The 8,518-nt window shown below is 42.4% G+C and overlaps 1 long non-coding RNA gene across 1 annotated transcript; it reads right to left on the reverse strand.

The window, feature by feature from the left end:
- Nucleotides 1–2,063: 2,063 nt before the first annotated feature.
- LOC143125977 (uncharacterized) lies at nucleotides 2,064–7,168 on the reverse strand. The gene is made up of 3 exons (XR_012987339.1): nucleotides 7,079–7,168; nucleotides 6,401–6,473; nucleotides 2,064–2,477 (listed from the first exon to the last, which is right to left on the reverse strand). It is a non-coding gene; the product is annotated as an uncharacterized LOC143125977 (long non-coding RNA).
- Between the last annotated feature and the right edge of the window lie 1,350 nt (nucleotides 7,169–8,518).

The following is an 8,518-nucleotide window of genomic DNA, read 5'->3' on the forward strand; positions in this document are numbered from 1 at the left end:
ACTTTTAAAAAGTTTTCTCATTTCCTCTTGTGAAGATGATGGCCCATAAGCTCATTACATTCAGATTGTCACTGCCATCAGCAATTTATTATTAACTCCAGCCCTCATGAGTTACACCTTATCGAGAATGAAGAGGCTCTTGTCGCCCAAGAACTGTAGAATTTGCCCAGATGTCCCAGTGTTCTCATACTGACTTCAAACAATGAGTGTTTCAGTGCCTCTCTGAGTTGGTACGGGTTCCTTTAAAACTATTCCCAGAGGAAGGGAGAACAGGATAAGGCTCTGAGTTTAGTGAGTGGGAAAACAGACAGGACGTTGACTTTGTATAGAATGACAATGGAGTAAATGTGCTATGAACGAATAGTGAATTACATCAGTGCTTCACAAACGCTCTTCATGTTGACTTAAGTAAATTGGAAATTATCTACGAATGTGTTTGCTTTAACTTATTCATTAATTTCAGCTGCATGAAGAAGAAAAAATCATATATTTCCTCAAGGAATTATTAAGTCTAAGAACCATTATTTTAACTGAAATGGTAAATGCAAGCAGTGTGCCTCTTCTCTCTCTCTACCCCACTGTTATCTGTGTGTTATGAGTTCTCGGAGGACTGTATATCAGCATCTCTCTCTGAAGTCCCCCCCTGCTGATGCCTCCTGTTGGCGCTCACCGAGGCGCTGTGGCTGTAGGAGGAGAACAGCGCACCATTAGCAGGGAGTCCCAGGCCTGGGGCTGACTCCAGCACAGCGCACCGCCACTCAGTCACTGGACCAACTAATGAGACGCCACACCACACAGACTTCTGCCCTTACGTAGGCCTGTCAGTGTGGATGAACACTGAAAATGGATGTCTGAGGACTTATTCCAACCCCTCCCACTGCCCCCTTTTAGGAAAATGAAAAAAAAAAGATTTATGTTTACTGACATGAGTGTTTAATGCTGTCTGAGTGCTGAGTCAAGTTGTGTGCTGGGATCTCAGTAGTATTTCCAACCTGGTGTGCTATTTCAGAGATGGGGAGGGGGTGTCCTAGGATGAGCAAGTGAACTGTGCAATATGTTCAGTGTGTGTGTGTGCGGTGGGGAGGGGGGGGGGGTGGTATTTTTCCTATCATGGAAGTTTACTGCATGTTTAAATCTGTGGTAACCACGTGTTTTCAGTCTTTTGAAGTACCTGCAACAGTTCCAGCTTGCCTCTCCCCCTAAACCCTGTCCTAGTGTATGCTTTTTACCCTGCATTTGGGTCAATAAAACTCTAAACAAATCCATTCCATGACTGTGTTTCTGATGATAATCGTGACCTAAACCTGAGAGGATTTCTATGTGTTTTTTGGGCCAAAACACTTACGATTTTACATTGAGTATCACATCCCATCTATTCATAATAATGTACCTATGAATTATGTACTGTATACTGAGAGGTTGCTCTCTGTATAATAGCTTTTAAACAGAATATGTTATGAACCTAATGAGAAATTCATCAGTAAGATGAGCCTCAGTAGCCATTCTAACACAAACTTGTGATGTAAATCAGAGCGGTCCTGTCCACTGTGTCACAGCCTTTGTACTTGCACTACACTGAGCGCTTGATTGCTGGCGTCGCTCCCAGTATACCAGAGTGCTCTGCCACTGCTTTGAGAACGGCGCTCTTTGTGTCTGTGTGGGAGACAGTGAGCGAGGGCCAGGTGCTGCTCGGAGCAGCAACAGGGACACAGTCGTGAGTGAGACACCCCAGCAATGTCGCTCATCTCTTTTCTCTCTCTTTCTCTCCCTCTCTCTCTCTGTCTCTCTGAAGCCCCACAAGACTCAGATCACTGTCACGCCAGGATGGTAAAGCCCCAGCAGAGTAAAGAGAATTAATCAGATGGACAAAGCATGCCAGGCTTGCTTAAGGATTCATTTTCATGACATTAGTGGACTCCCCAGAGCGCTGCACCCCGCTGGGCTTTTGTAGGCAATGCGTCAGGTGCTGAATTTTCAAAATGTGCTCAAAAATGTTCTCATATTAGCTGTTGCATTTTTTTAATATGTATTTTTTCAGAATATAAGTGAAATAGGTGGATTTCTCTGGAGTGATGATATTTGTATATTCAGCTTACAGTCCTCAACTCCCTGATATAAAGTATGTGGAATGGTTAACTAGCACAAGCCCTCCAAGGAACGGACACTGGAGCGACACTAATGTATATTTAACCAGTCAAAGATTTCAGGCCATCTGATTGGCTGTAAAAAATGTTTTCACTCCACCCATAACCCTGCACATGGTGGTCCAGTAAGATGTCCTCGCTGAGGTCTCTGCTTACATTAAAATGCAATTTAGGCGCTGAAGAGGGTGGTTTGGAAGAGGCTCACACATGCTGTCCAGCACTTACACTCTCACACAAGCCGGGTCCTTGTGGGTCCTCCTTGAGAATTCACTTAAGGTAATGGAGTTGAGCTGCCGGCTCGTGGATGTCTTCAGAGGGCTCCTCTCCATTTACCTGCTCATACAAAAAGAGAGGTGAATAATGGCGGTTTCCATGGTGACGGCGCATAATGCACTGACTTGCGCAGGCTGGCAGACTGGGTACAGATACAGGCTTGGAGGCTGCTGCATGGGTGTCTCAGGATGATAGTGAGATTTTTACATAGAGACATAATCAAACACCACAAACTCTTAAAGTATGCTGCATTCACAGCTTGGTAATACCTACAAGCATTATAGGCACTATCTAAAGGCCTGCAAGGAAATGACTGAAAATGTTGCTTAGAGTCTTCAACAGAGTAGCAGCAACTCTAAGCTCCATCCCAGATAATCAAGGCTAGGCTTATTGGCGAAGTGACATTGATGGAGGGATGATCGATGTCAGCAGTGTCCGTCAGCAGGAAATTCATTAAGTGTTGGACCAGGGGCAGCAAGAGCCTGCTGCGTGGACAGTCGATGCCTGATGCCTGGGCCAGGAGAGAACAGCGGGATCAGTGAAGGGAGGGGAGAGGGGCATGAGGGCCACTCATGTTAAATGCAGTCTGGCAAGACTTATTTACTGCCACAATTAAGCAAGAGCTCCCAGCACTCCCTAGCAATAAGATGGACTGCCCCGGCTAGAGTCCTGTGAGGCACAGCAGCAGCGGTGCTGACCGTGGGGGCAGGAGCGATGGCGGAGCGTGGCAGAGTTTGCACGTGTTGGCAGCAGATCCTAATGAGGAGCTGAGTGATTTCAGGCAGTGGATGGGGCCACTGCCAGAGAGTAATTAGCCATCTCGTCCTCTCCTCTTAGCTTTACCTCACCTCCACTCCTCTATTCTCCTCCTCTCCTCTCTTCACCTCTCCTCTTCTGTTCTCTCTTCCTCCCCTCTCCTCTGCTCTCCTCATCTCCTGTCTTTTTTCCTCCCCTTCTCTCTTCCTCTCCTCTTTTCTCCACTTCTCCTCTCCTGTATTCTTTCGTCTCTGGAGGAAAGGTCCATTTCTTATTTTCTTCCAGCGCCACTCTCTGAAGTTCCCTGACAAACTTAATGCATCATTTTTCATTCTACCGCCCCCCCCCCCCCACCTCTTACTTCATTTCCAACTTGCTTTTGTCATTACCTTGGTAAACAGTTTCTCCTTGGTTTGATATCTCAGATATTTTCTTTTCCTTGGCATATATAAAACAGTGCATCGAAAACATTCGAGTTTATAACTTGAGGCTATAATGTCAGCCTCTAGATAATTATTTTTGAGCGATATATATTCCTGAGCATTGCTCTGGGTTATTTAGAAATGTGTCTCAAGACAGATAAGACAACAGATCAATAATTTGATCCTCGCATGATCCCTGTGAGTGTGTACTGTGGCTGGTGTGTTCCATTATGACTGATATCAACACAGAATTAGACTCGTCACGGAACACTGTGCAGTCCCTGTAGTGTGTTATATTAATTACATGAATTATCAGACATTATTTAGAATTCAATTGCAAAACAAAACATCCCATACAGGGCTGAGGATAGCCAAAATATATGACTATCGCTACTGATGTTGCTTCTGTTGTTGTTGCTACTACTACTATGACTACTACTATAGGTGCTGTCTGCACCTGGCTCTACCACCCACATGAACATTGTAACATTGTTTATACATTTTTGATGCACATATTTTTTGTTAATGTGTACTGAGCTTACAGCTGTATGCTAATTAAAGTTAGTGAAAAAAAGATATGGGCCCCTATCTTGCACCCGGTGCAAGGTGGCGCAAAGCACAACGCAGAGCTTATTCTAATCTTACACCCAGTTAGTGGCACATTTTTTTTAACTTTTATTAAACCTTGAGCCCAGGGGTGTGGTAATTAGCAACATATGGTGTGGTCTGGCGCATAATCCAAAAAACACTCACTTACACCTTCTAAAAATCATTACGCCACTGACCAAGAAAAACCTGGTCAGTGGTCTAGTGAAGGACGCATACAAAGCACAGCACATCAGATAATAGACGAGTGCAGATGCGTGTAGGCTATACTCTGCTAGTCACAAACAGGTTTTAGTAAAGCATGGTTTAGAACAACCTTTTTGCGCCAAGCGCCCGATGTTTGATCACATAATCGCGCCATTAAATTAGTGAATGTGGACTGGCCACACCTTTAATGTCTATAAACTTTACGCCTTTGACGATCCGTTTCTGATCGCCAAAACAAAAAATGAGCTCTCTCATCCTGTTTGTATTCACATACTCCACTAATTGGAAACAGACAAGACGGGAGCTTAGAGTGAGGAATCGCATACATTTCCAACAATTGATATAACCATATTTCAACCATGCATTAGGATATTTCACACGCAGATACTGTTGCTCATTGTGTTGGGTGGAAACAGGGATCCTGTTTCCAATGGAGGGAAATAAGCAGGGAGATGAATACATCAAGACAAATGGCCCATAATATAACAAAACTGACCATGTAATACATGGGAAAACCAGTGTGATTTATGGCTTATAAGAAGAGAACATTTCTCATATGACTGTTCATTCATAACTCATTATAAGTGTCACCCAATTTAACTTCAAAGGCGAGCAGAAATATTTCCTTCCACAGTGCTTAAAATGTGTACGTGACCTACATGGCAAATTTTCATTTACTAATAAAAGCTTGTGATGATGGATGCACTTTTATTGAACTCTGCAGCACAATGTTCTTGTGGTGAAGTGCTGGTCTTATCCACTGTGCAATTATCACAGAGTGTCACACATTATGTTCCTTTAGCTTTGGTGGTGCCACAGTATTGACAGACTACAGAGATGACAGTAATTGGGTGTTATGTGATGGCGGCAATACCCATGTGTGTCGTAAGCATCTTAACTAGGCCTGAGGGCTGTATAACAGGACCTGTCATCCCTGTGAAAACCACAGAGGTGAAACAAGACGTGCTTGTGTCGAGCAAAAAGGATTTGACTATCCCCTAATAAGCACTGCAGAGGCATTAGGCTTGATCATATGCCTGTGTGGTGTTCCATATGTGTGCAGTGTATCCTGTGAGTGTTAATTTGATTGTATATAATAAAATTCCGCTATAGGAGGAGGATTAGAAGAATAGATTTCTGATGCCAGCCTTGTAAATAAAGACAGGATGCATATGCCTGCAGGGTGCATAAGATGCAGACAGGTTTTGTATTGGTGGGCAATCACTTGTGAGCCTTTGAGCTTATGGGTACCCTGCATTAAGAGATGTAGGACCACTAACGATGCAGTCAAAGTTTAAACAGTTTTTAAAGTATTTAACTCTATTCAACTCCTGGTGCAATCTAGGTACAATATAAGTATATATACTCTTTTGATCCCGGCGCTCGGCGCTCGGGGAGCAGTGAGGGGTTAGGTGCCTTGCTCAAGGGCACAAGAGTTCGAACCGGCCTCCGGTTACAAGTCCGAAGCGCTAACCAGTAGGCCATGGCTGCCCCGTAGTATAGTATAAGTATAAGTATATATACTCTTTTGATCCCGTGAGGGAAATTTAGTCTCTGCATTTATCCCAATCCGTGAATTAGTGAAACACACACAGCACACAGTGTACACACAGTGAGGTGAAGCACACACTAATCCCGGCGCAGTGAGCTGCCTGCATCAACAGCGGCGCTCGGGGAGCAGTGAGGGGTTAGGTGCCTTGCTCAAGGGCACTTCAGCCGTGCCTAGGTTGGGGTTCGAACCGGCAACCCTCCGGTTACAGGTCCGAAGTGCTAACCAGTAGGCCACGACTCCCAAAGTAGTAGTAGTAGTAGTAGTAGTAGTAGTAGTAGTAGTAGTAGTAGTAGTAGTAGTAGTAGTAGTAGTAGTAGTAGTAGTAGTAGTAGTAGTAGTAGTAGTAGTAGTAGTAGTAGTAGTAGTAGTAGTAGTAGTAGGAGGCCTATATTCATAAATAAATAGGCTACATAAAAAAAGAGAATGGTACTGCTACATACCTGGTTGAGGCGACAATTAAAACCTCTGCCTGTCTAGGTCAGAGGTTTTGCTGCCAGCGATGCCTGCCTATCCCTAGGAGGCACCAAAAATTATATAAAGCCCTGACCCACTTCAAGAGAACAATGGCACTTCTGCCACATTAACAACAGTAAAACAGTGGCTTGCCTGGTTCCTTATTAAATGTTTTTTTTTAAGGCTTAATGTTTTTAAAAGTGTTTTGCTTTTATATTGATAGGACAGTGGAGAGAAAGTGTGTGTGTGTGTGTGTGTGTGTGTGTGTGTATGTGTTTTGGGGGGGGTCCCCACAGCATTCAACTTTTAAAGAAACATGACCAGAAAATATTGTCCTTTTTTGGAGGAATGCTCAATATTCCCACACCACAGTAACAAAAAGGGAGGGAACATTCCAATGCTCTAAATACACAAGACACTGTAAACACCTTTTTGAATATCAGTATAAAACAATCAATAAAATCAACATGAATATTGTTTCCTACCAGTGCATCCGCATCTATAGCCTAGCAGGTCATACTAGAGGATCACAATTTTAACTGAGACATAAAACAATGTTTGCGACAGGGTGTATAACAACAGTGCAACAGATAATGATTAATACATACATCCCTTAAGTGAATGAATAGTTAGTAAAAACATGCAGTGCTGTATGGTAAGCTTACAATGTAGCCTCTGTGTCCTCCATGCTTCAAGCAATCATTCTGTAAAAATTGAAATAAATGAAGCATTAAAACTCAAGTTGTGGGCATTAAACATGCTCTACAATCACTTCCGTTAGCTGCATGACAGGGGAGCTAACTCAAACCATATTAGGCAGCAGTACCAAGAGAGTATAACCTACAGCCACCAAACTTTTATCACTTCCTGATTTCAGTCATGTGACTTTCCCAGACTTGTGTTGCAAAGGACCCCACAATAACATATGCATAACACACAAATTTAGACCTAGCTACATTCCCATTCAGAGCCTGCTCATATCATGTCCATGTTCATACTGCATATACCCATTAGTTATTCATTCATACACTACAGAGTACAGACTGAACATATTAACATTAAAAGTCTACTGATGAAAATGATCAATTGATGTGTCATATTTATTACAAATATCTAACCTACTAAATCTACAAAGAATGTAGATGAGAGATGATATTTATCATGTAAATGATGCTTCCCTTAAAACTCAGGTCATTGGAACACAAGCTTATCACTGATTTTGCATGTTTACTGAAAAAAAAAACCATTTCAAATTGCCACCTCGCAAATCTCTTTCAGAACCAGACACATGCATTAGTGTGTTATTTAGATAAGCATGCGGAAAGGTCTTTTTTCATATCTCAAAAGCTCAAGGTATTCACTCTTAATCATGGATGGAAAAGTCCCATAGCTTATAATTAGCTATCTTCAGCATGTGGGAATCTGGCTTTAAAAGACGCCATTCCATCAGCTTAGGAGACAGGCTATCAAAGTGGCAGGAAGGGTAAAGATACTTCAAAAGAGCAGGCAATTAGTTATGGGTGATAGGTGTTAGCGACTGAAATACATGTTTTGGTTTAGTCAGAATGTTAAGGGGAAAAAAATAATGTCAGAAATAACTATTTATTTATTTAGAATTTTAAATGATAACCTTTCACCATGCCTCATCATGTAGCCTATTACTTGATTAAGAAACTGCTAAAAAAAATCACACTGAAAAATAAACAGAAGAGAATTAGTTTCGTCCTCAAACTTTATAATCCTATACAGTAGCATGATTTTGTGGTCAGCCAACGCCGTACTAATACAACAGAACCATACATTCTGTTTCCAGAGCATATGCTTTCTCTGTCTATGATCTGCAGCGTGTCTCATGAGCCTACTCGACGAGTAGATTGCTGGTCCACGGAGCCATGTATTTCAATTATGTCCGGCTTCTGTCTGTTAATTTGCAGCACCATTGAATTATATTATGAAACCGCAGACCGAAAGAAACATAAACTAAATATTTCCCCGATCAGAAAATACTTCTTAATGTGGTGTCATCAAATATAAAGGCATAACATTAGGTGGCAGTGATATGAGTGCTCATTCAATGTGTGTGCGCTTCTGCGCAAGTGAAAATG

The sequence above is a fragment of the Alosa pseudoharengus genome, unplaced genomic scaffold, assembly GCF_046254945.1.
Source record: "Alosa pseudoharengus isolate Yale_2024_CS ecotype anadromous, Long Island Sound unplaced genomic scaffold, YU_APseudo_1.1 YU_APseudo_1.1_scf_16, whole genome shotgun sequence".
Classification (NCBI taxonomy): domain Eukaryota; kingdom Metazoa; phylum Chordata; class Actinopteri; order Clupeiformes; family Clupeidae; genus Alosa; species Alosa pseudoharengus.